At 37.6% G+C, this 27,128-nt stretch overlaps 1 pseudogene; it reads left to right on the top strand.

Moving 5' to 3' along the window:
* The first annotated feature begins 731 nt into the window (after positions 1 to 731).
* LOC127213678 (aldehyde dehydrogenase, cytosolic 1-like) lies at positions 732 to 25,540 on the top strand (annotated as a pseudogene).
* Positions 25,541 to 27,128: the final 1,588 nt, after the last annotated feature.

Raw genomic sequence — 27,128 nt, 5'->3', positions numbered from 1 at the left:
AGAGCAGCCATAAGAGTCAGAAATTCTCTCATTCACACAGTCAGAAATCCCATAAAAATTACTAAGCTAGAAGCTGCAATATATATGCAGAAGACGTGGTGCCGACCTGTACAGGCCCAGTGCTTGCTGCTTCAGTCCTGTGAGTTCGGGGAGGCACCTGCTTAGCTGATCTAGAGGGTCTGTTTTCCTGGTGTCTTCCATTTTCTTTGTCTATTTTCTCTGCCTCTCTTCCATGTGTGGTTCACTGAGCTCTGAGAGAAGGGATTGTTGAAATAATTTTTAAAAATAGTACCCAAATGGCAGTTTATAGTTTAAAACTCTGCTAGCAGCAAATCCCTGATGAAAGACACAGTCATTTATCGCAAAATCTTGTTGAACTCTGATAGCAAGTGGATACTGAGAATCATTTTCATAGTTGTGAACTTAAATAACCAGTGCTTAGATTCTGCTTAGCCAAAGGTTCTTATAATCTGAAAGAAAGACTGGGGGGAGTGGTGGGTCGGGGCAATCAGAAATCTCACCTCCTCTCTCACCAGTATTATGTGACCACAAAAAGACATTTGAGTTCTTTCCCTAAGTTGTTTTCAAAGGAACATTAGAGTAAAGAGTCCTTTTATTTCCCAAAAGTCTCTAGTTACATAAGCTCTTCAAAATGATTCACTATATGTCCCTTGATCTAATTTTTATTGATTGAAAGTTTAGACTTTGGAGTATCTCTATCTGTTTTTCAGACAATGGAGTCAATGAATGCTGGGAGACTCTTCACCCAGGCATGCATGATGGATTTTGAGATCATCCTTAACGCACAGAAGTACTGTGCAGGCTGGGCTGACAAGGATCTCATGGTTGAACAATATCAAGTGGTAAGTACGTTGAGGAAACTACTAGCATGATAGTAGAGGTAGGCCCTTAGTGAAGATCTCTCCGGTGATATGTGTGGCAAAATTATTCCAACTAGGTAAATAATTTCTTTTTCTCTTTACATTGTTCCCAACTACAGTTCTGATGCTTGGAAGTTCTGTTAAAAGTCAACATCACGAGAGAGTTTAGTAAGTAGTATTCTCATAGACTCAGCTACTAATCTGAGTGAGGTATCTCAGGATCCTAATTTTCAAAGCTAAGCCATGGAAATTATGTCTCGACTCATTTCCATATTGTTTGTTTATATATCTTCTGTAATAGTATTTACCCTAAGACTTTGCATGTCCAGAATGAGTAGGCATGCGCCAATCTGCCCATTTAAGCCCAGTATACTTTCTAGCTAGCTTAGTGTTCTTTAACAACCCAATTTACACAAATGTGTTTTCCCAAAGCAACTACACAAGGTGAGATATTGATTACTAGGTGAGTTAGCAACCTTTTTGTATGGAAATGTTATGTATTACTTAGTGAATAGGATATACAAGTAGCCATAGAGCAGGCACAGTGACTTAAATATTTCATGTTAGAAAAGAATAAGTTTGAAAAGGAAGGATTGGAGGTGCAGGTTTACATCTTTACCTATAAAGACTTTAGGACCTGAAAACAATCCGTTCAAGTACTTTTATCTATGATGGGCATTTCCACTCAATGGAAGATACAGTATAAGAGGTGTTTACCAGGAAGTTAGAAGATGAGGAATAAGCAACAGGGGTACTAGGAAGGGTGGTTGTTTTTTGTGACTCTTAGGAAGCATAGAGGAAGACATTTTAAGTTCCTATAGATTTTGACAGGGAAAGTGCTGGTGTCATAGCAGGTTTCTGTGGAAGCCAGAACAAAACATACAACTCCAAATGGGGCCAAATCAAAGTGAGTGTTTGCTATGATAAAACACCATGACCAGAATCAACTTGTGAAGGAAGGGGTCTCTTCCACTTGGATTTCCACACTATACTCCATCTCTGAGTGAAATAAGGGGCAAACATTGAGGGGCAGAAACCCTGGAGGCAGTAACTGAAGCAGAGGCCGTGCACACTTATAGTGTACATAGGCTCGCTTTTTATGGCTTACTCAGCCTTATTTCTTATACATTCCAGGACAATCTGCCAAGGATGACACAGTTCCCAGTGGGCTGGGCCATCCCACATCCAACAATATTTGAGAAAATGCTGCATAGACTTGCCTCCAGAGCAGTCTGATGGAAGCATTTTCTCAAGGTTAAGATGTCTTTCCAAGATATATTTAGGCTTGTGTTGCTAGTGAGGCATGAGAGTCAGTCAAATCAAGATAGGAAAAAAAACAACAAAAACAAAAACAAAACAAAAACAACAACAACCCCCCCAACACACACACATTTCACTTTAGGTACATTATTCATGGAATAAGGGATTGCATTTATGTTTTGTAGGAATAAAGGAAACTCCAAAACTGGAAGAACTCTAGAGAAAGATTTCTCACTCCCTTGGAGAAGTTTTATTATTTTAAATTATTTACCTTTTAAAAGTTGGTGCTAATGGGACATTTGAGATCCTGCAAACATTTGCATGTGGCTCTGCCCCTCCCTGTGAGAGGGACATCACCTCTCAGTTTCTTTCCGACTGCTCTTATGAGAGTGACATGGAAGGCAGCCATCTTTGAATACAGGGAATGGAGTTAACTGCCTATTGGGTCTTTCTCAATCTTGTCACTAATTTTCATGTACCCCAGTCTTTAGACTGAAATTGTCTGAGGACACTGTTGTTTATGTTATGAACTTTTATAGATAGGATATTTGTTTCCCTTTTGCTTCTCCCTGTGGGCTTCCTCTTCTACCAACTATGCCTCACTCTGCCATGCATGTTACCACATTTGCCTTTAGTGTATGGCATGTCTGCTCTGTTTTCTAGATGGAGATAATTTCACTTACACAAGACGTGAACCTATTGGGGTGTGTGGCCAAATTCTCCCCTGTAAGTTCTCCTTCATGACTCCAATGGGGAAAAGGAAGCAGTAATTCCATTTGATCTGAAGCCCATCCCCACACAACCGAAGCTTGTGTGATGGTTATGTATAAGTGAATTCAATAATCTTGACTGCCTGAAAAATATATTTCTGTAACTTTGCTTCTTGGATATGGGCTAGCTGGAGCAGACCCCCTCTATATGCTGCTATACCTTTGAGGGTGTGTCAGTTTTCCAAATAAGCCTAAGTGTTTACTGCATGTGTTGTTTTTGGAAATTCTGCTATGTTCTAGTTTCATGAGCTGTGCTTGTAAGCATGTGACAAAGGCTTATCACGGCTCATCTGTGCTTGGACATGTCAGGGCACACAGCACCTCTGTTTGTTCATTGAGACTTCCCACTGTGGACAGTAGTAGCAGCAGCAGCAAGTTGTTCAAATCGGTAGAAATGTCTTTTTGATTTAAATGGAAGGAATAACCTCCATGAAAACTGGAATAGTGTGTGGCCTGTATTGTATCTTTAGGTAGCAGGGTTGGGGACTCCAAAATTCTTCCACCAAAAAATCATGTTCTAGATGTAACCAGATTTCCCTCTAAGGTTAACACAGGACAAATAGCCATATACAGCTGATTTGTTATAATTTAAAAGACTAAATTAAAACACTGTGTAGTGTTCTGAAGCTTTTGAACTAATGGTGACTCTTGTTTAGAGTGACTGAACATATTGGTGTATTTTTTGGAACTGTTCAGTAGTTCAAAGGCTTAAAAAAACACTCAAACACACCTATATCACTCTATCTGCTAGGAATACTGGATAAGTTTAATATTAGCTCCCCGCCCACTCTCTGGATGTGACACCTCTTTGCCTTTAACAATGCTGTTTGTCCAGCTGACCTGAACAAGGGGAGCTCATGGACCCCAGACTGATAGCTAGGAAACCAACATAAGACCCACCCAGACATGGGTTTCAGTTAGGAAGCCTGGGAATTCTCACGGGAACCAGATGTATCCTAGTGCAGGGAACATACTCTCTGGAGCCATTCCCATGGTGGAGGGATACTCCTTAGCCTAGAGATATGGGAAAGGGCCTAGGGCCTTTTACCCAAAGACTTGACAGGCTCCGTAGATTGATCCTCATGGGGGCTTTTACCCCTCTCTGGGGAGTGGATGGGGTGTCTCGGGGTTGGGGGCATGGGAGGAAGTGGAGAGATAGGGAACTGAGATTGATATGTAAAATAAGAAAAATGTTAAATAAAAATAATTAAAAATAAAAACAGAAAACAATGCTGTTTGTCCTGGGCTGAGACTAGCTCATTGATATGGAGAATACATTCAACTTGCTTAAGTCCCTGGGATCACTCTCTAATTGCACCCGTACATGCGTGTGTCGCACACACAGGTATGCACTATGTGTGCGCGCACACACACCACACACACGGTCTCCTAGATAAAAATTTTCATAATTTTAAAAATTACTGTATGTGCCTTCTAGAGGGAAAGTGAATTACAGATTCATAACTATATAAGAAACCATGCAGTAACAGTTCTCTTGCAAAATAAGAATTCAAAATAACAGGACTTAATTAGATTTGGTAGTTCTTTCCCATTCCTTTGTCCTATCTAGTTTGTTTTGTTCTTTTTATCATTTACTAGTTTCTTTTGTGAACTTAAGTAAAATAAGCTAGATAATTATACACATTCCAAAATATTAGTCAACTTTCATCAGGGTGGCAAGAATCAATAACAAACATGGTTCTGAACAATGCAAACTGTTCATTGTCCAATTTTGCTTTTCAGTGGAATGGTCCCTTGTTTATGTTCATTTGGAAGATAGCCCCAGCCCTCAGCTGTGGGAACACCGTGATTGTCAAACCAGCAGAGCAAACTCCTCTCACTGCCCTTCACATGGCATCTTTAATAAAAGAGGTGAGTCTCCAGAGTCACAACATGCAGGTAAATTCAGGGTCTACCTCCCCTCCCGATTTACCGTACAGACTTCACTACTGCTACAGTGAGTGAGCGTCACTATTCACACATGGCTGATGCCCACTCACAGGTGATGAATGCTGCAGAGCCACAGTCTGTGACTTTTGTCAGCCATCACGGATGAGTCTCCTGTCTAAATAATGACAGAAGCTTATAGCCAGTCATATTATATCTGGTTATTCACATTATTCAAATCTCATGAACATAAGTTTGAGAAAATATAATATTTTCTCAAATAATTAAATATTGAGCTATATCTTCCCCCCCATTCAGCTTATAACTGGCCTAGTTGCTTCTTATTTTGAGTTTTATTATCTCTAATGGTTAGTGGTTTCTATGCTAATATGCCTGCTGTGTCAATATGTTTCTAGTTCAGCTGGTGGTAACAATAAATTCTATCTTTCTGCATAAGTAATTTAACATACACTCCTATAGCCTATCAATTTGAGTTATTTTTATAAAATTTGACACAGGTAATCATTGGGGTGATGAACAGTTGTCACAATTTTGTTGTCAACTTGACATAGCTAAGGAGCGGATATCTCATATGAGAAATTGTCTTTATCAGATTGATCTGTGGCTATGCGTGTGGTGTATTTTCTCGATCATTGACTGATGTGGTAAGGTCCAGGTCACTGTGGTACTATCCCCTAGGCAGGTGGGCCTGGCTGTGTAAGAAAAGTAACTGAGCCAGCCAGAGAAAATATGGCAGACCATTTCTCCATGGTCTGTGCTTTAGTTCTTGGCTCCAGGTTCCTTTTTTTTTTTTTTTTTTTTTTTATGCATATAGAATATTTTTTATTTAATTTTATATAACAAAGTCCAATTAAATGAAAACAAACATTTATACACAATATTTGGGAATTTGGGCGTCGTTCTTTCCAAACTACTTCCTACTGGTAAGGGGCGCTGTCTTGGGGGATTCGAAGAAGATTCAGATATCCTAGCTGTAGTCTGTAGGGCTGTTTTGTCCAGCTGTTTGGAATGTAGGATCAGCTTGTACTCTGTTTCAGGCGGTCTGGTGTGATCAAACCACATTAGTCTGGAGCTCCAGGTTCCTACATTGGCTTCCCCTCAACAATAGACATAACCTATAAGCCAAATAAACCCCTTCCTTCCCAAGATTGCTTGGGCCAATGTTTTATCATACCAAATGAGAGACAACTAATACACCAGTGGTGACAGATTTTCCTTAGAAGCGTGGTGTCTAAGGGATTGCTACATCAGAGATATTTTCATGTGAATAAGACATTATAAACAGTAATGAATAAAGGACAAATATACTTAGGGTGTGTTTTCTTGACTCCAGAGTTAGCATAATGAAACAACATTAGTCTCCCTCAGATCTTTCATGAATTAAATTCTTGATCTACTAACTGCTTGCCCCTTAATTTACAGGCAGGATTTCCTCCTGGTGTGGTGAATGTTGTCCCTGGTTGTGGGCCCAACTTCAGGGGCAGCCATCTCCTCTCACATTTTGGATATTGACAAAGTGTCCTTCACAGGATCAACAGAGGTAGGTCCTGGGAGGTCTTATCTCTACCAAGGAGAAGCAGGGTCCTTGCAGGCAACACTTTCTTTAAAAAGTTGCTTTGGCGCTTTGTTATGCATTCTAGACTATAAACATGTTTATCACAAGTGGATGACTTTTAGACTTAGAAGAAAAGTTTCTGTTACTAATGTGGAAAGACTATAGTAAGCAAATTTTAGTGTAATCACTGCCATCTCTTAGGAGGAAATGTAGCCCTTTGTCAGAAGAGTGGTAAAGTGTATGGTAGGAAATACAACTTAGGCCACAGTGATTTGAACAAATCAAAGTATGGGGTTACTGCCTCTAGATTAAGAAAAGTAATCAGATTTTGTGACCCCTCCTGGAAGTACCACCCTCCCTGTGGGTGGGGGGGTGGGTGGAGAGGGTGGTCAGGGAGGACATGGGAGGGAGGGAGGGAGAGAGAGAGGAGGAGGGAGAGAAGGGAGGGAGGGAGGGAAAAGGAACTGGAATCAATATGTAAAATAAGAAAAAGCAAGCAAGCAAGCAAGCAAGGAAGCAAGCAAGCAAGCAAGAAAGGAAGAAAGAAAGAAAGAAAGAAAGAAAGAAAGAAAGGAAAAGAAAGAAAGAAAGAAATGATAACATCTCACCTCTAGCTCCTTGTTTGGGGCTCTGGCTACCAAGCATACCCTGAAAGGGAGACACATTCCACTTTCTTTCAAGTTCCCGCTAGCAGAGCTTTGGTTTTCTGTGTGCCAGGCTACATTAGATGACAGTTGAAAAACAGGAATCAGCCCCAACTGTAACAAGACTCAGCAAGAGGAGAGAGTACTAGAGAAAGAGTTGAGAAACATATAATTCTGGGGATTGAATGAGTTTCTGTTACAAACAAAGGAGTATGTAGGTATTAAGCTATTTCAAACAAAGCCATATTTGAGTCACTCTGTGAGGTTGGAATGTTGTTGGCTATTGACAGAAAAGATACTGCATGACTCATTGGTATGCATGAAAAAGTGAACATGGATAGACCTTTATAGGGTACAGCCTCTGCTCAGGTTCAGGTCCTGAGATAGGGAAGGGGTAAGAAGGGAAACTTGTGACCACCAAGTAGGTTGAACTCAAGTCACCCCAAATAGCTCAGGCTGTCTTTATTTATACTTAGAGGTTTTCTTACCAGGGTTACATGAACAGCTTTATTATTGGCTTCTATTTTTGACTTAAGAAACACATCACAAATTAAGGAATACATGGTAATAATTATGAAATCCCCCATTGTTCCCCAAATACAGCTTCAAAATCCCTGCATAATCTTATTCTAGACAGAGTTTATCATTTTTTTCAGACTTAACTAAATCAAGCCAGACACATCCTGCTCTGGCAGCACTAATGTCAGCTGACAGCTACTTGTGGTTACAAAGTTAAAAAGTAATAGACATGGGCACAATGCTTTAAGGTCAACAATATCAAATCCCAGACAATTCTTTCATTTCGGCAAGCCATTCTTTCCCTAGAGTTGCCTTTTCTACAAGAGAGTCCCATGTATCAACCTTTCTATAAATGGCAGACCTTAATAAAGCACACTCTTATCATCTCACCATACCACACTTCTACCAATATAAGTTCCTGTGCTTATATTCCTCATTTTGCATTGTAGTTTTTCCTCATCAAGCATACAATATCCTACTAATGATTCTATGCTTGATATCCAGGGAACTTTCAGTAGTTGGCACTATGTGTATTCCTGAGGTTTTCCCCCTTTTCTGTGTATGCACACCTTACTCGCCTCCCAGAACTGTGAGACATGGTTAATATTCTAAGTGTTATTTTCTCATATGTACAGAACTGTTTTTATTGAGTCCAAAAAGTTTCCAGGATTAGGAGTTGTAGTTAGTAATCAAAAAAGAGATTTGAGAAGCATTCGCTCCCTGTTGAATCTTCAGGAAAAATATTCAAGAAAGAACAGAATTCCCAAGGAAAATTACAGCCATTGCATGTGTGACTGAAGAAGTAAAACTAAAAATCACCCAAAGGATCATCACTATAATGAGAGAAAAGAGCCTGAAGCCATACAAATTTAGCAAATTCCCCTGTGCTGTCCTGTGGATTACTGGTCTTTACCAAGTAAGAGTCTGAAACCTGTTGTAGTTAGTCATATGCTGATATGAGATTAGGCTGCATGGCTCCCATCAATACCTCACTAGGCTGCCAACACGAGAAATAATAGAAGGTGATTTGGTACTTAAACTATTCTATTCGATGGACCAAGGCAAGAAAACTCATCCAAACATGGAATTTATTTGAGGTTTTAAGAAAGAAAATGTGCCTAGTTAATTGAGAATAAGTTCATTTTTTCATAATTGCAGTTAGCTGCATAGATGTTGTTTTAAAACTTCACGGAGAGAATTGAAATAAGGCATTGAGTTTTGATTTTCTTCCACCTTTTCAAATTTTTTTTTGTAGGTAATAGAAAGACAGTTTATCATGTAAATCTCTGAGATAGGTAAAATCAACCATACATTCAAGAATTTCTTTTTGGAAAAAATGCATGATGGTACTCAACTACATGATGATAGCTTTAGTTATGGTGATGCAGTAAGCAGGCTGATAACGTAAGTATATCAAGCAGGCAGGCCAGAAGGAAGCCTAGAATTCTACATCTTTTGTAAACAGGGATGCTATGAGTACTTCTGAACCCATATCCTAGGGCCCCTTCTCCAGTTTGCTTCTGCCCAGAGGCTGATGCTGCTTGAGCCTGGCAACAGCTTTGTTCTGCAATTATCTTAACTAATCCTCAGCTTGGTGTCGTTTTGCTATCCCTGTAATGCTATCCCCATGCCCATTTACTTCTGAAAAATAAACAAGGAAATTAGGAGACTAGGCAACTTCTGGCTTTGAATAAGAAGGGTATGTCTCAGAAAACAGAAGAATCCTTTCCCCAGTTTGGCATTCTTTTATTTGAAAAGCAAGCTCATAAGGATTTCGAGCACTTGAGAGGTAGAAGTGGGATGATACTAGGGTTTCAGGTCAGACTAAGATGCATAGGGAGATACTCTTAGAAAGTGAAAGAAAAAAACAAAAGAAAAGAAAGGCCAGAATGCAGGAAGGACTAGAGGAAGAGGGAATAGAAGGAAGGAACTGTGAAAGAATAATTGGGGTGATAAGTTAATGTTTAGGGTTTCCCTAAGCATGTTCGCTCATTTATTTATTTCTACTGATCTAATTTCAGAGTTAAATTTATTAATAAAATATTTAAAAGATTGTGACTTTTAGCAAATCAATTCTCTATTGTCCTAATGCACAATAACAGTTCAGCTTCCATATAAGACTTAAAAAATTTACCTTATTTTCTGATGAATTAGAAGCCTTTCATTACATGCCAACATGTGGAGTAGGCAGAGAAAGCCAGACATTAAAAATACAAACTGCAATGGTTGCCTCCTAAAGAGAAAGTAGACCATCTTAGCATATTGTGTTCTCAATATATACAATGAAGAGTCAATAACAATTAAAACGGGATTCGAAAGTCAAGACTAAAACTGATCATAGATAATTCTCTAGACAGTAAAGGATCCACAGAGAAAGCAAAATGAAATAAAAGCAATGTAATTTTCTTCAAAGAAGCAATTAGAGTTAAGGAAGTGAGAACGGTGGGATTTCATCTTAGCGTAGTAGAAACAGAGAGTGCCAAGCCAGTTTATTTTTCTGTGCTAAGTGACATGTGTTTGAGAATGGAAGAGTCATGGGAGAGGTAGATTAGGGGTGGGGACTGAGGCGATTAAGAGTGAGGACACTGCGATAAGACAGGGCAATAGGCAGTGAATGTGTTTTTAAGAAGATTTACACAGATATACATGTACTCAGGAGCATCTTTATGAGCTTTGGGAGACCAGGAGAAAAGAACCATGTCCATCTCATCAGAGCAAAGCTCACGAAGGGTCTGTGTTAAGTTAGAGCTGATCCCAAATAAAGGACCAACCTGAAGGCAGTCTGGGCTAGGGAGGGTACAGAAAGAGAGGAAGAGAGCTGAGATTTAGATGATGGAGAGAACACTATTTTGGCTTGGACAAGAGTTCTCTGAATGTCACTAGAAGCATGAGAAATCAATACATGAGGTGTTTGGGAGTATTTCTTATTTAAATAAAGAGAGGACATTCTGATAAAAATGAAAAATAATCTCTTACCTGTTCACACATGAAGTCAGCTCTCACATCTGCCCATGAACACTTTCCGATTTACTCATATTTGCAGACTTGATGGTGGAGGCTTTTATACTTGAAGGAGTAATAGATCTTGAATAACATCCATTTCATGTTTCCTCCAAATTAAATTAAATAATGGTGCAAATGTCCTATAAATGCAAAGGAATTAAAACAATATGTCTATGCGAGAACAAACTAAGCTCCTCTGTGATGTTTGGTTTCAGGTTGGCAAATTAATCAAAGAAGCTGCAGGGAAAAAGCAACCTGAAGAGGGTCACCCTGGAGCTGGGGGAAAGAGCCCCTTGCATTGTGTTTGCAGATGCTGACTGTGAGTATAAGTCCCTTGCTAGCATCTCACCCTCTTCCTCCTGATGCCTGATAACTCCACACAGGCAGCCAGAGTCTCATATGTGATTTTATCAAAGTGTAAGGAATTAACTAGAGTCTGTGGTTATTCTTGAATGCTTTTAAATTGTTCCTTGAGCTGACACAGAGAAGATTTTGTTCTGGGTTGGGATAGATTGTTACTTCCCTTCAATCTGAGATAGTATAAAGGACTGCATCTAGAAGAATATTTGATATGGTTTTGATAATTCCATACCTTTAATTGTATTGGAAGACACAAGATTCTTAGAGACATTTGGGACCAAAAATAGTACTGGTTGCCGAGTTCCTATTTTTTTTCTCTCCCTTTACTCTGAATCATTCACCTGGTATGGGCCAGAAGAAATTGAACCTGTTAAATCATTTATCTCTCTTTTCCATTTTAGGGGTAGTTAAGTTTATCATTTTGATGTGACCTTATTAATAATGATACAGATCATTCTTATTTTACTACCAAATAAAATTCTCATGTGACTTTCTACACAGTGACAGTTTACTTGAAAGTTGTGGTGAAGAATTCCTTTAACCAGCCCTTCAGCTCATCCTTAAAACGAGGTTATAAACAAAAGATCCACAGAATACACTGTTGTCACTATTGGGATCTTTACTGGAAATAGAACTTACTACTTGGTTAGCAAGATTCATAGTTTGTCATTTTGTAAACTCTTCTCACTACACTTTCAGCAACTACAATTAGCTCACAGATTTATATACAAGTTCTACAATCATAAACTGAGTATTCTTCATTTATAAAATTAAAACACACACACACACACACACACACACACACACACACACACACCCCTAAAATCTTTTTGTTTAGAATCAACAATATTGTAACACAGAACTCTAGACATATTGGACCACCTAAACTATGAGTTTAGTTTGCTTCCATGATTTAGGCTTTAGTTAGATTTTGGAAATATTTTTCCTGGATTAAGGGTGGGAGAATGAATTGTTATGATGTAGTGAGTTTTAGTTGTTTGAGTGTCATTTCCAGAAAGATAACATTTTTTCCATTGAGCAAAATAGTCAATAATGTTTTGAAATTATTAAAGGCAATAGATAATTCAAATTTATCTTGTCAGCTAGTTAAAACCTGACACCGAAAACAATGTAATAGTCAGAAGAATTATAAAATAGAAGTAGTTATAAAATTATTTGCAATGATACTTGATCTTTTAGTCAAATCTACCTTCTTCAGAAAAATCATAAAAGAGTTTTTTATTGTTATTTTAGAGTTCTCTTGTTATTATTTCCAAGGTAATTTGTTACCTGGCTTCAAAACAGTGGAATATATTGAGTAAGTCTATATCTCATTAGATGATTGATCAGCTTTTCTATCACTATATTGCATTTGAGAAATATATATATATATATGTGTGTGTGTGTGTGTGTGTGTGTATTCTTCAGAAAATGTTCTTTCTTTCCTGTGAATGCTTCCTTTGCAGTAGACAATGCTGTTGAGTTTGCACATCAAGGAGTATTCTACCACCAGGGTCAGATTTGTGTGGCAGCTTCCAGGCTTTTTGTTGAGGAGTCAATTTACGAGGAGTTTGTGAAAAGAAGTGTTGAGAGGGCTAAGAAATATGTTCTTGGAAATCCTCTGAACTCAGGAATAAATCAAGGTCCTCAGGTGAGTAAACATTAGGCAAGAAATTTTGGATGTCAAAACTAATCTTTTCAGTTCTAATTTAACTTCCTATTCATTGCTCATTGTTAGCTGGCATTATTTTGATCTGGTGATTTAATTAATAAAACTTCTAGCAGCAGAGACATCTTTTGTGTTTTGTGTTGGCCATTTTTTTTTTTTTCTATCTAGAACCATTCTAGGAGCCATGGCGGGACTTAAGCATGGAAAGAAGGTCTGGAGAGATGAATCAGCACATACAAACATTTGTCACAGAACCACAAAGACAAGAGTTCTGATTCTAGCCCCCACATAAGAGCAGTATGTGGGTAGGAGTCCAGTATTAAAAGGGTGAGCCGGTTAGTTAGACTGGAGCTATGAGTTCAGTGAGAGCGACTTCCCATTAGAAAAAAACTTGAAAACCATTGAGAACGACACTCAGTGTTAACATTTGGCATCCACATACATGTACATGAAACTATGTACACTTTTTCCACATGCAGCTGCATGCATCTGTACATGCATTTGTTCCTATGTATACTCACACACATGAAAACACACACACACACCCTCCACATTCACATAGACATACCAAAAAGAAGGAAAGTTTAAAAAATGCTATCATTTTCTGCATTCTTTCTTTGGTAAAATTCTCTAATTCCTACATAAAATTTTAAGTTTAGACGTTTGTATACATATCTGTAAATTCTCCCCTTATAATCAATCCTTTATCTCAGCTGCCATATTATAAGCAATAGAGCACTCCCAACTCCCTGCAGGTTCCTCATTTTCTCCAATGCAATGATATCATGTTTTTGAAGGGGCTCATTTCTGGGCTTCAGATAAACTTCTCCTTTTAGTTATCAAAAGCCAGGTATTCCCTGAGGACTCTAGGCTTCTTCTTTATAGTTACACCCACTGCAAATATGAATGTCTTTGTCTCTCTCATCCATATTTAACCTTTTGCTCTTGTACAGCTTTTGTTCATGGTCCCTTGTTCAAGCTCTTGGACCTTCGTAGTTTGCTCCTCTCTCTGTATCCCATAGTTGAGGACACTGACCTTATCTGGAGACACATTAAATTGTCACAATAAGGTGAAAGGGATTTACATCTAGTGAGAAGAGGAAGGGATACTGCTGAGAACAAATCAGGGAATAGGACATCCTCACAGCAATGATCTTAACTGTCCCCAAGTGTCATTAGAGCTGTTTCCAAGAGCTTTGATCTAGGGACTGAACATTGACCTTAGGGGGGGCTGTTATTCTTTCTCATTAACTATGATACACGGTTACTCACTGTTGAGTTAGACTCAAACTTCATTCTTGAATTATTTTATAAGGGTAACTTAAATTCAATTAAGAAAAGAATACATTGTTGCCAACTATTCCCTGAGAGAGAAACCTGGCAAAGCCATAAAACCCAAAGAGGACACGGTCATCCTCAGTAGTTTCTCTGGCTATAATTATCTTGGAATAAGGTCTTGGAATTCTCTACTTAGCACAAACATGCAAGTAGAAAAGCCTTAGGATAAAAACAATGCCAAGTGGTGAAACCCCAAAGACAGAAGGTTAACTGTCAAGTGAAGGAACTATTGTGTTGTATCAGTATCATTATATTTCTTACCATTGAGTTCAGATATTATGCAGGGGTTTTTTTTTTGTTTGTTTGTTTTTGGTTTTGGGTTTCTCTGTGGTTTTAGAACTAGCTCTTGTGGACCAGTCTGGTCTCGAACTCACAGAGATCCACCTTCCTCTGCCTTCTAAGTGTTGGGGATTATGTAGTTCTAGATAATTTTCATAACATGTAGTATTTTTTCAAATTTCTATTTGTGTGTCTCATGGTCCAGAAAAGTGTATAATTCTGAGTGGTTTTGTTGTTACTGTTTTTCATTCTATATACATAAACATAAAATATGTCTATCATTTTATATATATATATGATTGAGGAATATAGAAGACAGGGAGAGTAGATGAATGGAAGACAAATAAATGCTAGACTGATGACAGTGTTACATACTTAGAGGATAGTAAGGTAAAAGAGGGTCCATTGGTATCTGTAATACATAATACTAAACAAGGGTCAATATTTTCCTTCACCTGGAAAGAAATTAGTATCTTCAAAAAGTAACTTTCAATATTTTATAACTTCTAAGAAGAACATATTAAATTAGACTTAAAATATTGAATCATAGAAGTTGAGAGCATACAATCCCATTTTCTAGCTGATTAGCACAGGGAGCCACTCTTTGTAAGTTCATAGCTGATTGTGGCAGGTAGTACTGTATAAGTAGAACATACAGGCATGCTGGGAATTTGACCAACAAAACAACAAGTCTCAGGCATCTCAATTCTTCTCTCTCTCTCTCTCTCTCTCTCTCTCTCTCTCTCTCTCTCTCCAAAAGGAAGAGCTTATGCCAAGCGGTGGTGGTGCATACCTTTAATCCCAGCACTTGGGAGGCAGAGGCAGGCAGATTTCTATGAGTTCGAGACTGGTCTGGTCTATAAGAGCTAGTTCTAGGATGGAGCTCGAGAACCTCTGTTTCAAAAAAAAAAAAAAAAAAAAAAAAAAACAACAAAAATAGAGCTTATTGGAAGAGACATTGACTAGCATCTCATCCACTGCTTTTTGAGTCACCAAGTCTTTTTTAAGTAGAGTTTGAGAAAACACATTGTATCACAACCAAACAGGTATGGAAACAACAAAAGCCATAGTATTTGTATAGGAAATATAATTTCCACAGTTTTGGGGATTCTTCTTTTTTATGATTAGCCAACTTACTGGGTTTGAGTTTATAATAGGTGTGTTACTTATTTCATATTACATATTAGAGTTTATATAGGGATAATTCATCTATAAAGACTTTTCTTTTTACTTCATATGCTTATATGCTTATATGCACATATACTTGGAGTGAGCAGTATTTTCATTTGAAAAAGAAAATTGACCTTTCCTCTACTTAATTATCTTGCCATTAATGAGAACATATAGTAATATCAATCTCAAGGATTCACCACACACTGAAATGAGACAAACCGTGTGGTACATTGACACATGTAGCACCATACTGATTTTGGTGTATATTCATAAATGACTACTAAATTAAAAATTACTAATTCCTTCATTCTTAGTAACATAACCTTCTCGTCTTTGCAGCAATTAGTTTTCTTTAATTTAAAAATTTCAAGAATTTGATGTGAATACATTCTGTTACTCCCGTTCTCCTCACCATCGCTTCCCTTCCCCCCCTCAGGTTAATGACATCTTCTTTAATTATTGCTACACACACAACTACATATTGTGCATAAACATATCCCGCCAAGTGAATTTGCTGTGGCTTGTATGCCTGGGTGTTTAACCTGTCAGGTGGTTTCAACCTCATTTACAATATGTTATCTTTCGCGTTGCTCTTTTCTTGTGTGTGGTTTTTTTTTTTTTTTTTTTTTCAACTAGATCGACAAGGATCAACATGAGAAAATACTTGATCTCATTGAGAGTGGGAAGAAAGAAGGAGCCAAACTGGAGTGTGGTGGCGGACGCTGGGGGGAACAAGGGCTACTTTGTCCAGCCCACAGTGTTCTCCAATGTTACTGATGAGATGCGCATTGCCAAAGAGGAGGTAATGGGTCCACGATGTTCTATTTCTGGGCCTTCCCATATTCTTCTGTGTGCCATTCTGAAACCTTCAGCTCCTTGAACAGCATTCCCAGAAGTGCTTGATGATAAAGTCTAAAGTAATTTGTGATCAAGACTGATCAGTGAGGAATGCAATGGACTACAAGAAGTTTCTATCAAACACAGAACAAATTCCACAGCAGCTTCTATAGGTGCTTCATTAACAGCCTTAAAGGAATGGGAAATGACTTTGTCATTTGTAAAAATATGTTCACGTATTATGTTACATATGCCAGGCACTGAACAACATATACTGAATGATCTCAGTTATTTAAAGGAAGGAAGAAAGAAAGAAACAAAGGAAGGAAGGAAGGAAGGAAGGAAGGAAGGAAGGGAAGGAAGAAAAAGTCAACCTCACAGGGACAGAGTGGACCATCCAATTAAGGGAAGTGAGAATGAGTCCTGGGGAGTGCAATCTAAGTAGCATCATTAAAATGGTACCCAGATATTCAATGTATAATTAAGAGAAACTAGTTTGTGATTAAAATGGTAGCTAATATACTCCATGTGTTTGAGGGCTTTTGTATATGCAGAGATATGAGCTTTTGCCTTAGACAATGAAAGTGTCATGTATTACAAGAAGATGAAGAGTCCCAAAGGCAATGAATCATAATTTAAACATTCCATATATCTGATGGGAGAGGTCATTCTGTATGTTTCTCATACTGGTTAATAATAAAGCACTGTTGGCCAATAGGAAAGGAAGATAGGAGGGACTAGGAGACAAGGAGGAAATAGGAAGTAGTAAGGAGGAATCAAGATGGAGAGTCTGGAGAAAGCAGTATGCCGCCGGCTCCCTGGTAAGAGAAATACATAGATCAGCAGAAATGGGTTAATAATTAAGGCAGAGCTAGCCGATAAGAAACAAGTAACCAGGCCAACAGTATTGTATCAAATACAGAGTCTCAGTGTATTATTTGGGGCTGGCGGCGCGGCGGCAGGACAATACCAGGCGGTGGGCGGAAAAACCGTACTCGTTACAAATGGCGCCCACGTGGCTAATAAGAACTTCCACTTAAAATTTAACAAAAGCTTAAAAAAGGGTTTTAGAAACAAAAGAACAGAGACAAGCAAGGTTTCTTGGTAGCAGCATTTTTCTCAGTTGAACTCTGCTTTGCTAGAGACAAGCAGATATTCGCGCGGCTCCTTTAAGGGAAGGTTCCTGACTCAGCATAAACGGCAAAAAACCGCACAGCTTTTAAATAACTCTGCTAACAGTTTATTGGTGTGTATGAGAGATGGCAATGGCAGTGACCACATCTCCAAGCCGGCAGCATGCTTTCTGGGTGGCAGCGCAGACCAAGGCGGTGAGCACAGCTTTCCGTGCTGGCGGTAAAAGTACCCCGCCACCATCTTTGGTAAACCGCGGCTGACACAGCTATGACTTTCATTTTAGCAATGTTGTTGTTTACCAGATAAAAGACTTGTGGCCAGACGAAGATAAAGATTTACAGTAAAGACAGATTCATATTAAGAAAACCTCTAAAGGTTTACAGTGTGTTTTAAAATATACGTAGACATGAAAAAAAAAAAATGGTTTTAAAGAGACAAAGAGGAACTGGGTGTTGTAGCACACGCCTTTAATCCCAGGACTCCAGAGACAGAGGCAAGCAGATCTCTGATTTCAGAAGTAAACCTGGAATGCAGAGTGAATTCCAGGGCAGATAAAAGTTACACAGAGAAACCCTGTCTCAAAAAATGAAAAAATAAAAGTAAAATAAACAGTAATAATAAAGCCACGTAAAGATGAAAAGCTCAGAGAGAATCTGGTTACTGTATGCTATTGTGTTGTCTCTGCATTGTTTGACTGCTGAGAAAATAACAACAACTGATAAAGGAAATGCTGCTGCATTAATTCAATTTATATATTTTAAAAATGCTTTGACTCCAACATTTAAGTTCAAGGACAAGTTACTGGGGAAAAAGGATTTCTATTTTTGTTTCCACAGAAAATGAAAAGCTGTGGATTCCTTCCAGACTAATGTGGTTTGAGCAAGCCAGACCCCCTGAAACAGTGTTCCTGGTGATCCAACATTCAAAACAACTTGAATAAGGCAGACTTACAGATTACAGCCAGGATTTCTGCATCTTCTTAGGATCCCCACTGACAGCGCCCCTATCAGCAGGAAGTAGTTTGGAACGAACGACGCCCAAATTCCCAAATATTGTTTATAAATGTTTGTTGTCATTATTATGGGATTGGTTATAAATGCTTAATGACTACAACCAATCTTTTTAAAGGTAAAAAGGAATTATGGTATAGATATGCATAGTTTGTTTTGGAATGGAAATAATTACAAAGAACAGAAATAAAAATCAAATGTGTTTGGATCATCCACCATACTAAGGTTGTCCGAATCAATTCACTCAAAATTCACTCAAGTGCTTTTGAACTGTTGCACTTATTGACCAATTATTCTTTGGATCAGAGCTATTGTTCTTACAGATTTTGGTTAACATGTATACAAAGGACAATAAAGCAGAAAATAATCTTCATTCAACAAAGCATTTATTATGCTCCTGGAATATACTCACTGATAACTCATTTGATGCTTCAGAATAAGAGCCTGGTGCCCACACTGTGCCCACTAAGTTGTTGCTACTCTGAGCAAATCCACCACAGTCCTTTTCCACCTGCTTTCCATTTACAGTGTTCATGCTGTTGTGTTTCTGTGTTACAGAGTCATGGCAGAAATTAGAACCCTATGAATCTGCCCCCAATCTTCAGGGGAGTGACCACTAATTGCACCATGAAATTCAAATTGACTTGGAACCAGAAAACCATTTGAGGCTTGAAGGTTTTTGCCAATCCATGTTCCCATTTCCCAGGAAATGGTACTAGTGCTCAGAAAATCCCTTTATTTCATCTTGAATATAGTAGTTTTCATGTCTATGTGAAAACCCTGTTGTTTTCTATTACTTGGGAGGTAAGATACAGACTGGGTTTAATGAAAGGTTGGCTCACACTGGATTAGAAAAGCTGTGACTCTTATTTCCTATCTTGTGACTCTAGCCACTTCCAGAGACCTCAGGGTTTGGTTCCTATAGGATCTGGGTTTAGGCTTCCAGTAATAACTCTTCTTTTCATTTTTTGCTTTTTGGTAATTCTGTATATGCTTTGGTGACTAGTAAAACCTGGATAAAAATGTTGTGCTGTTTTAGCTCATTTTTATAATTATATAAGTACCCAAATATAATAAGGTGGATGATATTTGAATCAATGATATTCTTGTGTTGAAAGCATAGACATTGTTCTCAGTCATTGTCTATTTGTTACTCTTAGAGCGAAGGACTGCTTTTTTCACTATGCTTCCTTGTGAAGTAACTTGAACAATGAAGAAAACCAGGCTTAGGTTTTAAGATGTTTCCAAGGAAGTCATGTACTTAGTGATTTCATATTTAGTCCTTGCATTTTGGGCAGCTCTGTTACAACATGTAGGATGAGATGTTGCAATGAAGACTGGTGTCTGTTCCACAGAGAAAATAACACATAAGCAGAGCATTTTTTTCCTTTTTCCCTGGCCATGACCACCTGTTTTGATCCTTACACGTAGATCTGAAGTGAGAGATAAGCACTTTCGACCATGTAGAGTGGATTCTAGAGAAACATATGTGGTATATTTAAAGCATGAGTGTTAACAAACCTGTTTCTTTGTGTGTGTGTGTGTGTGTGTGTGTGTGTGTGTGTGTGTGTGTGATTCTTTCTATGTAGATATTTGGACCAGTTCAGCAGATCATGAAGTTTAAATGTATAGATGATGTGATCAAGAGAGCGAACAATACTACCTATGGCCTAACAGCAGGAGTCTTCACAAAAGACCTGGATAAGGCCATCACTGTGTCTTCTGCTCTGCAGGCTGGGGTAGTGTGGTAAGTTCATCTGAAGTAAGGTATGCCCTTCCTGTATCAGCCACATGGATAGGCTGAGTTGACCTCCCTCTAGACTTGAATATTCATAGAAATTATCTGACCTGTCATAAAAATAGTTTCTGTAAATGAAAAATAACAACAAAATTCCATCATGTTAGTATAAGTAATGATCAACATGGGGGTCTTTTTCTTTTTCTTTTTCTTTTTTTTCTATGACAAAAGTACTGGTAAATTCAGTGTTACTAACAAACACATATTCATATTTTATATTTTCTAACTATAAGACAAACTCTATCCCATGTATGTTTATAAGTCATCTATCAGAGGTCAACAACAGCTCTATAAAATATAGATCTCTGCATTAGCATTAAAATAATTGTTCATGGCCTGCAGAACATTCCAGTTACCTCTCTCCCATTGCCTTTGTCTACTACTTCTCTTGAGTTCTGTCACATTCTTTTTACTGTATTTTTCTTTACAAACATCTTAAAAATATTTCTAAAAAGCTAATTATCAGATTGATAAGTGGGACCAATTCCTGTCACCACTTCTGTTTAAACAATCACTTGACCAATGATTGGAACAAATGTTGTAGAAACACAAAATAATTTCTAAAGAGAGGTGATTTTCAACTGCTAAGTGTATAAACCTCAAGAACACCACAACGTCATGTTATGAGCAGTTTTCCTACCAGTGTGTTCCCAGAGCCACATCAGCTCCAAAATAACACACAGAGATACTATATTAGATATAAAGTTGTTGGCCTGTTGCTAGTGTTTCTTGGTTAGCTCTTAAATATTAATTCATTTCTATTCATTTAAGTGTTTCCACATGGCCTCATCTCTTCTACTACATCTCCCAGAATCCTCCTTGTCTCCTAGTCCCTCCTATCTTGCTTTCCTATTTGCCAACAGTGCTTTTCTCATTAACCAATAAGAAACATATTTACAGAATGATATCTCCCATCATCTCATCTTCTCTAAAATAAAAAGAACGGTTTTAACTTTAATATAGTAAAATATATAACAAAACAGTTATAAAATAAGAACTATTGTTAACAATATTTAGTTATTAACATTTAGCAAGATTTAAAGAAAATATTCCATCTTCTATCTGATCTTTGTGAGTCTAAAGTCTTATATGTAACTTATCTTTAATTCTAACTAAGGAAAACTATAACCATAACTGTCTTCAACTCCCTCAAAGACCACAAAAGGATAATATATAAACTCTAGAAATGATAGAGACATCTTTCTACCTGGTCAGTCACCTGAAGTTCTGTAATGTTCCGTTCTTCAGCCTCTAGGCCATAGTGTGTCTGGCAGACTCCTCAGCAAGGCAGGAAAATTTAAATGTCCACCTTTATTGGCAGTTTGTCAGTCACTTTTCTCTGTGTCCTGTAGAATGTCTAGCAGACTCTTCCATCAATCAGGAATCCTGCTATCAATGTCCATCTTGTTTCAGCAGTCACTTTTCTGTGGATCCTGCATGTCCAGTTTATATAGCATAAAGTCAAACAGTCCAGACAAGAGCAGTTTCTTGCTCAAATGGCTAGTCTTGTCATATTGGGAATAAACTCCATAATGATTTTCTTTAATATCCATCTTCCTTTCTGACTCAGGTGGTATTGCCAGGAGCAGTTATGTCTCACTGTCAAGAAAAACCCTAAACCATTTTAAAATACTTCTGTAGGTCTTTGAAATGGTTGAAGAATATTTATCCATCTCAAATATATCTCTGTATATCTAGAAATCCTAACATAGCTATAAGTTTTGACTAGTATAGGTAACCAACTATAATATGTACTAAATTATACATTACATTGTTTAAATGAGCTATATAAACACAATACCTAAACAAGAGGAGAAATATACATATCACAAAATTGACCTTAAATTTGTATCAATAAATGAAAATCCAGTCCAAAATAATGTATTCATTTCTATGACATAATCCCCTTTTTACCTTTAAAAAGAGATTGGTTGTGATCATTAACCATTTATAACCAACCCCATTTAAATGAAAACAAACATTTATAGACAAAATTTGGGAGTTTGGGCATCATTCTTTCCAAAGTACTTCCTGCTGGTAGGGGGCACTTTCTTGGGGATCCTAAGAAGAAGCAGAAATCCTGGTTCTAGTGGTCTGCAAGGCTGCCTTGTCCTAGCTATTTTGGATTTTGCATCACCTGGGCCATTGTTTCTGGGGGGTCTTGGTTGATCAAACCATGTTAGTCTAAAAGGAATCCATAGCTTTTCATTTTCTGTGGAAACAAAATTTTTGCTATGAGCAGTTTTCTTGCCAGCCTGGTCCCACAGCTGCATCAGCCCCAAATAACACACAGAGATGGTGTATTAGATATAAATCTTAACTATTCACCCATTTCTATTAATCTAAGTGTTTCCACATGGTATTATCTTACCAGAGAAAGAGTGCAGACCTCTTCTCCCAAGTCCCTACATCTTGACTCTTCTACTACCTCTCCCAGAATCCTCCTTCCTAGTTCCATCTATCTTGCTCTCCTATTTGCCAACAGTGCTTCATTCATTAACCAGTAAGAGAAACATATTTACAGAATGACATCTCGCATTGACTTTATTCATGTAAGGCATTAAAGAACACCATTCAATCTCACCCTCAGACATTTTCTCTTATATATGAGTATATATATTCATACTCATTGTTGTGCCATTTATTTCTAGGTAATCTAGATGCCTTCTGCATTCTAAAATATAGTGCTGCTTTTAATCTCAGTGATCATATTAGATTGAAACAAAGGAGTTCTCAAGGAAATTTCTGAATTTTTAAATTTCCTGCTTAGAAATTATGGGATGAGTTAAGTATTATCTATAGTAGCCACCTCTTCTTTGTTTTAGGGTAAACTGCTATTTGACTCTTAATGCCCAGTGCCCCTTTGGAGGATTCAAGATGTCTGGAAATGGGAGAGAAATGTAAGTTAAGCTTTATATTACAATAAGCATATATTTTGTGATAAGGATTGGCACTCTCAGGAAACTGTTCTATTTTCACTACTTTGGGGATAAAGTCCACCTATTTTTAGTACCAAATAATTATTTAAATGTTGGAAGTACTTCTTTAGTGCAGAAAGGCAATAACAAATAGAATATACCTTATTAAGCTCCTACTAACCATACATGACCATTCTAATAACCCCACCTTGGTAACTAAATTGCTTCCTGTTTTTAGGATTGCCCATTGTATATATGAATAGAAGCTAGTTGGGAAACACTCCCAGAAACCAGGTTCAGGGTAAACTGGTAATATTGAGATGCATGTAAATAAATATTGAAATACTCTAAATATTTTAATATATGTCTTAATAAATTATAGTTGCCTTATCTCAACCTGATATGCTTATGGTGAAATCTACCTAATAACTATGATGCATCTGTTAAATAAGGCATTTGTTGTAAAATATCCCCAGAGAATTACTGACTCCTCCCAAGAGCTATTAGTTATTTTCAAAAGCAGAAAAGCAGAATTAACAAATTTGGAAACTCAGATGAATTTGTATTCTCTTGATTGTATGTGTCAAGTCAGTTTAGCAAAGGTTTCCATGAACCTTCATTAAGGCTCATTTCTCTGCAGATATAGCTTAGTCTCATACTCTTTCATGTGTTGTGTGGACTGTTATGAGAAGCAGAACTGTTATGTGCAGGCTTACTAGAGCTCCTCCAGATGTGCTCAATCAGAATCAACATTTGATGAAAGCCCCAGAGTATTTAAATACAAAAGACTTAGAAGTCAGAAATAGCAACATAGATTTTTCTTAGCTAAGGAAAAATGTAAGGAGATTGATGCTCTTGTGGTATATGCTAAAGTAATATATGTACAGTGTTTCTGAAGAAGATGCCTTAGGCCAGCCTTGATGTGACAATACATTTAGAACTGAGAGTGTCCAGTGCCTTAGTAACATTAAATACAATGGGAACCAACTTGGTCAAAATTATGAGCTAGTTTGTCTGTATTTTTTAGATGAACTACTTATTAAAACAATATATTCAATGGACTTCCAACAGCTGGATGAATCTTTTTAATTATGTTGAAAAACATAATTTTGAGGTTTATAGAAGTTTAAATTATTCACAAAAATAATCAATATAAGGGGATTGTTGATGGCTGTCTGTGAAGAAGAAGAAGAAGACATCATCTATGTCTATATACACAACTGTTTCAGGAGCAGGGCTGGAAGAGAATCAGCAAATCAAGTTCTTTGGCAAACCCATCTGTGTATAGGTTTCATGATCCTGGGAACAGTCCTGTATACATGTAATATGATCTTATCTTAACAATGTAGAACACAACTGAGTATAGTCTTTCTAAATTAAATAATTCACCAGGTGGAAAGACATCATGATTTCCAAAATTGGCCTCAGGTAGAATCCTAATAAGTTACTGTGGTATCTACAGATGGACTCAAGTCAGCTTCTGGTCACTTGGGGCTGATTTGAAAAAATATTAAGTGTATAATAGGACATTGAGTAACAGAGAAATCCAACATCTTCTAAAACCTGAAAAGCCTGGATCAGATCAATTTTAAGTTTCTTTCCTCTTTTAAGAATATACATGTTATGAGTAAGGTATTTTCCTTGTCGGTCTTGTCCCTCTGCCATGCCGGAGAGAGGGGCTGGCGTTCTTCTCTTTGTTCTCCTCCTTACTATTTCCTCTCTCCTCCTTGTCTCCTAGTCCCTGCTATCTTGCTTTATTCATTAACCAATATGAGAAACATATTTACAGAATGACATCTCCTATCATACACAAGCAATCCAAAAACAAAACAAAAAGAAACAAAGAAACAAAAATCCCATCTACAAAGATTAGGAGTTTGTTTGGCCCAGAGTTAAAACTGCAGCTTTGGAAGAACAGAGCACCCTGACAGAAAGTGCATCTTGGTAATTTTCTAACGTCTCGCTACTCCTTTGACAGTGGATGGTGAATGTAGGCGCTAGTGCAGCTGGTGGTTTATTCTTTTCACCATACAGTCACTGTACAGTGCAATATGAACTACACTTCCCTATTTGTTGGTTCAATAAAACATAATCAGATTGAATTGTGTAGTAGTTGGTCATTCGAACAAATAAAGTAATGTAATGGATTTCTTCTCTGGAAATAAGGCAAGTACATTATTATTTAAAATAAAAGACATTTTAGAATATTGCTTTCCACTGGGTAGTTTATGTTTGGTCATAAAACTTACAAGCTAGTACCTATACAAAGTACTATGTATCCAATAAATATTACATTGTCCCTACTCATATAAGCAAGAAAAAAATTGTATCAAATTATGATAATTACATTTGATTTACACTGCAGCATGCAATCATGTCTATATGCAATTTTTCTTCCCCTCTCCAGGGGTGAGCATGGTATTTATGAATATACTGAACTCAAGACAATTGTAATGAAAATATCTCAGAAGAACTCATAAAGAAGTCACCAGAGTGAAGAGAAACCCTACAGCGATGACTACACATCTCCCCTAGTCACTAGTATAGCGGGGTTTTCCTTTAACTCTTCTATTAATTTCTTAAACATAAGCAATTTATCAATACTAATGTCACACATAAAAAACATGTAACTTAATCTGAAAGAATCATTAGTCTGCTAATATGTGACCCCAATTCATACCCTCGGTTGAAAAGTACAAGCTCTCTGTTGTGATGATATCTTGCTTGTACAAATAAAGCCTGTTTGAAGGTCAGAGAATGGTGCTTGCCACTAGCTAACCATAGAGGTCTGGAGGTCTGTACAGACAGAGAAGAAGTGAGATAGCTGGGTGGAAACAGAATATAAGCAGGGAGAAACAGGAACTCAGTCTCTTGTTTGCTGAGATACTAAGGAGGCAAGGTGTGGCTATGGCTTGCTCCTTTTCTCTGATCTCAGCATTTTCCTCTATATCTGACTCTGGGTTTTTATTATTTAGACCAATTAAGAATTCTGTTTACATTTTGGAGCCCAATGTGGGACTCATATCCACGGCACTCAGATTGAAAGGTGTGAGCTCTCTGTGATTCTGTTATGATCGATCAGGCGTTTACATTGCAGAATGATTGAAATATTTACTCGGTAAGGAGGACCAGCTGTGATTTAATCTCTGTCTTTCAATGACTCCTTGAATTACTCAATCTGCATAATGGCTACAGAGTAAACTGTTCTGTTCCCTGTCATTATTCCCCTCTGAGTGTTATGAAATGTCTTCTAGAATGCCATACCTGCTTGTCAAATGAAATGCCTAGCTGGAATTAGAATGAAAGATTAATAAAGGTAATCTCACAGGATTTTGTTCAATTTGAATTTTAAAATATATATTTATTCCTTGAAATTTCATATATGTGTACAGTGTATTGTGATCATATCCAAATCTGTTCTCCCCTATGACTTCTCCCAGATCTGCATCCATATACTTTATCCTCCCGATTTCATGTACATTTAAATTTATTGTGACCCACTGAATTAATGTTGCCCACATGCACATGAGTGTGGAGCCATTCACTAGGGCATGGTCAATCTACCATGGGCCATACCTCTGAAGAAGACTGACTTTTCTTCCACCAGCAGCCATCAACTGCTAATAACTCCTCTTAGGAAGGTGACTTTTTGAGCTTCTGAAGCCATGCTACATATAATGTTGACAGGCTTTTTCTTGTAAAGATTTTGTGTAGCTAACCACAACCACCATGAGTTCATGAGTACAATGAACCCATCATGTCCAGAGGCACTGTGTTGTCGTAAAGGCCTGACCTCTAGCCTTTACAATATCTTTACACCTCTTCTATGATGCTACCTGGGTCATGGGAGGATGGGTTGTAATATGGAAGTTCCATTTCTTGCTGAGAATTCCACAGAGATTTATTCTCTACATTTTAACCATGTGCATCCTTTTCTAAAAAAAAAAAAAAAAAAAAAAAAAAACTTCTCTACAGAGGACTGACATGAAATAATCTATGTGCAAAGATGTAAGTCTTCATTGTAAGTCTTCATAGGAAGTTTGATACTCTATCCTTCAGACCAATGCACATA

Source organism: Phodopus roborovskii, unplaced genomic scaffold (assembly GCF_943737965.1).
Source record: "Phodopus roborovskii unplaced genomic scaffold, PHOROB, whole genome shotgun sequence".
In the NCBI taxonomy this organism is placed as follows: Eukaryota; Metazoa; Chordata; class Mammalia; order Rodentia; family Cricetidae; genus Phodopus; species Phodopus roborovskii.
The sequence above is the reverse complement of the archived record's forward strand: the minus strand, read 5'-3'. Positions and strand labels throughout refer to the sequence as shown.